Here is a 5,598-nt window from a genome sequence, read left to right as displayed (position 1 = left end):
GAGCACTGACTCTTGGTTCTGGGTCCCATCATGCATCCCACTGCCTGCCACCCTGGGACAAGCATGACCTACCTGCCTCAGCCTTAAATCCACAGGGCAGCAAAAGACACACGGCTTGCTGGCTCCAAAATAATCAAGGCCAGGATTATAGCAGAGCAATTGGACCTTGGACACCTCAAAAGAGACCCCTGAAACCCTGTCCAGAGCCCCCAGATTGGTCTCAGGATGGGTGCATCCCCCCAGAACTGCTGGGCTTCATGCAGACCACTGTGGGCTGCAACATGGCCCAGGAATGAGCTCAAGGCTGGGGCTATGGGCAGGAGCCAACCATGCTGCTTGCCAGCCCCACACCACAGAAGATGCCATCCTGCAGGAGCTGGTCATCTTCTCCCTGCAGCTCAGCCCACAACCCCCATGCTAGGAGCAGGGCCTGGGTACCCAGGCACAGGGCAGAGCCGCACCAGGTCCTGCCAGCTCTGCCTTTGCCGCACGAAGCACAGGCTGGCAAACTGCCATTCCCTCTCCTTGGCCACCTCCTGCCCTCCCAACACGCGCCTACCAGTAATTTTCCATCCTGGCTGCAGGCTCTGCCCTAACGAGATGTTCTCTAATGGAGCTGGGCCCTGTTCAAGTTTCTCTGTTCATTCAGACCCTGGGTCCGTCCCACCCCCTTTGGCCGCTTGAGCTGCCTACCAGTTCTGCAGGATGGCTGCTCCTCAGAGGATGCTCCTCTCTGCCCTTACAGCCCCTCTGTCTCAGGGAAAACAGAGAATTTCATTCAAAAGCTGGGGGAAAAAAAAAATAATAAAAGCCCAGCAACCTGCCAAGAAAAATCCCCGTGGCTCAGACTGTTAAGGCAGTCCCAGGGACTTTGCCATTCACTGTTTCCAAAGCTGATTCTGCATGGTCAGCACTGCCTGGAGTTGAAGGTCCATCAGTTGTGCTGGTTGGCCAAGTGTGGCAGAGCAAAGTAGATTTACAGAGGGAGGTGTTTGGTCCTGGAGCTCAGCATGTCCACTGCGTGTGCCACACTGGCTGTCTCCAACTCCCTCCTCCTTGCCATGAAGCTGCTCGACCCTGATCTCAGCTTGGGCATTGCATTTGGTGGGTCTGGAGAGCCAAAGAGAGATATCCCCGTGCCTCAACAAGCAGAAGGTGGAAAGGCAGATGCTCCTCCTGCTCCTGCTCCAGCTCAGCAGGGCTGATGGGCCCAGGCATTGCTCCAGCACCTGCTGTGGCTGCTCCAGAGTGGGGCAGAGGATGCAGCATCCCTTGGGAGTCAGTGTTCACTCCTGCTCCTACCTCCATGCTGAAGGACAGCAGGTGGCTTTCCTGAGCAGGGGGATCAGATGCATCCAGCAAGGAACATACAAACATCCTGTTGACTGCAACAGGAATGGCTTACCCCAGGAGAGGCAGAAAGGACGCTGAAGGCATAAGTGCTGAGGGAATTCCTCTGCTGCTCTGTGCTCCAGGGATCCCACTGCAGCTTGGCAGGAGCTTAGCATCCAAAACTCTCCATCTCAAAGCCTCAGACCAACTCTAGAAGCACCAGAACCTTGATCAAAATACAACAGGGTTCACCCATCTCCCTTGGGCTTTGCAGGCTCCAAAGCAGGGCCAACTTTCACCCTCACTGCAGGGTGTCCCCTCCCAACACCCCTCAGAGCTGCATTAGGGACAAAAAGAGACAGGCACTCAAAGCAAAATGAAGGATGCTTACTATGGGATCAACATGTCTCAGTACCAGCAAACCTTGCTTTAGCCAAAAGGTGCCTCAAAACATGTAGAGGCACTGAGAGAGACAGACAGGCTGTAGGAAAGAGTCTGACTCATGAGGACCTCTCCTACCACAGGAGACTGCTCTTCTGCAGGTGCTGCTTCCCAGGTCCTCACCTGTAGAGCCCACCTGCAGCCCCTCTGTGACTTGCTGTGCTGCTGAGGTCTTTGGGTCAGCCTCCTGCTCATCTCTGCCCAGCAGCCTCCTCTACCCTCCCTGCCTCCCCAGAGTGCTGCTCTGCCACAACTCCACCTCAGAGCCAAGCCAGGCCCTCATCAGCCAGTCAGCAGAACTGAGCTGAGCTGCTCGGGGCAGCTCTTTGTGTGCAGAGGCATGAAGCAGAGCAGAGACATCTGGGCTGGCTTCTTGGAGAGCAGGGACTGGCACACTCTTGAAGGCACCATTAATCAGCATTTCCATTAGGCAGCACCCACCACAATGGAGCAAAATCGCCCACGTTTCCCTTCGCCCTGGAGAGCAGGATACTACCATTTCCAAGGGCTGGCTGCTCTGCCTGTAGGCTTATGCCATGGTTTAAGAGGATAGTGATAGAGTGAGAAGACTCAGTTGTTCTCTGAGTTTCCACAGTTCCCTGGTCACTACCAATTGCATTTGGGGACACAGGGGCCAAGTGTGCTCGGCCAGGAGCTGGGGAGGGGAGTCTCATCCTGCTTGGCCTGCTTGCTCATGAGCACATACCAAAGTCACCTTGTGGTGACACCAGGACATGCCAGCAGCTGAGGGCACTTGGGTCTTGAAACACAGGCCACTTTCCCGGGAGCACTGAGGCCCTCAGGCTGGAAGGGCAGATGTTTCTAAAGCAGATTGCATTTGGCTTCTGACATCAGAAAGCCGAAGTTCAGAGTTCAGATGAGCCTGGCAACCTCCTGGCTGAGACAGCAAGATGCTGTTGATCCCTGCACAAGGCTGGATCAGGGTTCTCCCCTCTGTGTGCAAAATGCAGAGAGCCCTGCAGGGTTTGGCACCCACCACCCCCTCTGGAAGTTGGGAGGTGCTCATTGCCTGCAGTGGACACAGCGGCAGGCTGCCCATGCTCCAACCTAACCCTGCTCCAATCCAGATGTCCCCAGAGGGCTCTCAGGGGGTATCACAGATGGCTGCAGCAGCCCAAGGGGCTTTGGCCCTCCTTTGGTGGTGCAGGCAGAGATTGATCCAGGTGAGCCAAGGCTGCTCCGTTTGCACTGCCCAAATTCCCAGGACGTTGTCAGCGCATCCAAGACAGAGCCAAGTTGGGGACCCAAGCTCCTCAGTAGATGGCAGAGCCAGGGAAGGGCTGTCACAGAGGAGGGACAGTGAAGCCTTGGGCAAAGTCAGCCGGGGAGGGAATTCCCTGTGCTTGGGTGGGGGAGTGGAGGCAGCTTTGCCCCAAGGGCTGGGGGCTCCCTAGCCTCCCATGGCTCCCACAGCCATGGAGAGGAACCTGGAGCACAGGAACACATTTGGGGTTCTCCAGGCCCTGCCAGGGGGACTGGCTCTGGAGGGGGATGCAGCAGGGCAGAACAGCACCTGCTTGAGGGGCTGTGGCACAGCCAGCCCTCATCCAGGCAGAAGGAATCTGAAGGAGCCGCAGCAGACACGCATAACCCCTCCTCCTTGCTCATCCCAAAAACCTTCACAGGAGAACCCAAACACACAGCTCCCCTTGCCTGCGGCCCACCAGCTCTGCCCCTGACCTTCTCCTTGGCCCACAGCTGATCAATACCTGTCACTCTGGGGGGATCCATTGATCCAAATTATTACAGCTCGCCTCTCACTGCATTTGGGCCATGGATCTGGCAGATGCTGGGAAAGAGGCAGAGGGTTGGCTGGCCAAAGGCACCATTGCACACTGTCCCAGGACAGCAGGTTAACTCCTACCATCATCCCCTTGCAACACAACCCTTTCCACCTCAGAGGCAGGTCTTCAGCCCTTCCTCCCATGGCTTGAGGGGCTGGAGAGAGGCAGGGTGAGGGCCCTGGTCACAGCCAGGTCTGTCTGCTGGCTCCCTCAGCCCAGTCAGGAGCAGGAGGCCAACGTGGGAGCTTCCCTGGCATCACCTCCCCAGTGTGTGGACACCCCAGCCAGCAGACTGAGATGGGCAGCCATAGGGAACTGTTACCAAGACACCTCATGCAGGGCTTTAGCCCCAGGGTGAGGAGAGCAACCAGTTGCACATGCCAGACCCAAAAGTGTTCCACTTATAGCCAGGAGGGATCTCCATGTCTGTGTTGAGTGTCTCTCAATTAATTAGCATCCTGCTGATTCTACAATTGAGGCGATTGCTAAGGAGATTAAATCAGGCCCTGTCATGGAGCAGATGCTGTTCCCAAGCCCTGACTTGCAGTGATTTTCCTTTCCCTGTGGCACCCTGCCCTGCTGACTCTGCCAAAGCCCTGAGGTGTTGGGCACAGCCTGGTCAGCCAGGGCTCCAGGGCTCTGGGTGCCTGAGTGGCTTTGTAGAGGTGCCCTGAGTTAAATGCCACTGCATGCCCAAGGCCTCACATAGAGGATGCTCCAAGAGTAGTCCTCATCAGGGGAGCCCCAGATGTGGCCACAGAAGACCTGGTCATCCAGGGACCCAGTGATCTGTTCACCCCATTTTGCCTGCATCCGCATGGAACACTCACAGCCCGGCAGCGAGATCCGCTTTGTGCACCAGAGGGCCCAAACTGAATGGCAAAATCAAGCTCAGAGCCTTGAAGCAGGGCTTGGAAAACCCATCACGACTGCAATAAACCCTACTGGTTTCACTGGGGCCAGCCCAGTCACCCAGGGCCCATACAACAGAGCACAGCCCTGCCCAGAAGAACACATGCTATTCCTAGCTGGGCTCTGTTCCACTCCACCAGCACTCCTCAGGTCTCTGCCAGCATAGGAGAAGGGAGAATCTTCTCCAAAAGCCTTTGCAAAGAGGGTGACTCCAACAGTTGTTTGTTCGTGATGACCAGGGCTCCTCACCCAAGCCCACACAGCCTATGCTCCCCAACCCCAGCCGCAGAGCTGCCCCCAGCAGTAAAAGGGACCGTTCAGCTGGCACAAAAAACACTTAGGAAAGGGGCGACAGGGTCCACCAGTTCCCCCCCAGGTATCAATTAAAAACCCAAACTGCAAATCTTGTAAGTTAGGCAAAACTAAGAAACTAATCTTAAATGATTCCTGTGAAGATCCACCTGCCTTGCAGGGGACAGTCTCACAGCAGGGACTGTCCCACAGACACATCTGAAGATTGTTTTGATGGTGCCTCAATTTCTGTAGCTGTTTTTCTGCCTCCTCCCACATGCTTCGACACCAAGCTCCCCAGCTTGTAGGACTATGCTTTCCTGGGGTCATCTCACTCCCCTTTTGCTCTAATGCCTGAGAAAAAAAGCCACACTGCATCCCAAGCACTTGGCAGCTTTTTGGTCTGAAGGCAGAAAAAAAAATGCCTTTTATGTCCAGCAAAAACCTCCTGTTTGTAAGGGTTTCTCATAATCCTCCTTGTGCTTCTGCTTTACCCAGGCAGAACCCAGAGCCCTTGAGGGACCAACAAACAGCTAGAGACAGGCCCAGCCTTATAACCCACACAAACTGACTGTGCAGGTTGGGCTTTTGCAACCTTCATTTGCTTTTCACCACATTTTTTGTAGTGTCATCACAAGAGATGGAACAGCACCAAGACTAAGGAGCCACCTCCTTACCACTGCCTGTTTGTAGGCACAGAGAAATCTGAAAGGGGTAAGGCTGGGACTGTCTTTAGGGTAGTAGTTTCTCAAGCTGATCTCCAGGCAAACTGGGATATCTCATGGTGAAGCTATTTTACTTTGATCTTACAGGATCT

This window comes from Chaetura pelagica, unplaced genomic scaffold, assembly GCF_000747805.2.
Source record: "Chaetura pelagica isolate M959 unplaced genomic scaffold, ChaPel_1.0 scaffold379, whole genome shotgun sequence".
NCBI lineage: Eukaryota > Metazoa > Chordata > Aves > Apodiformes > Apodidae > Chaetura > Chaetura pelagica.
This window is presented reverse-complemented; position numbering follows the sequence as displayed.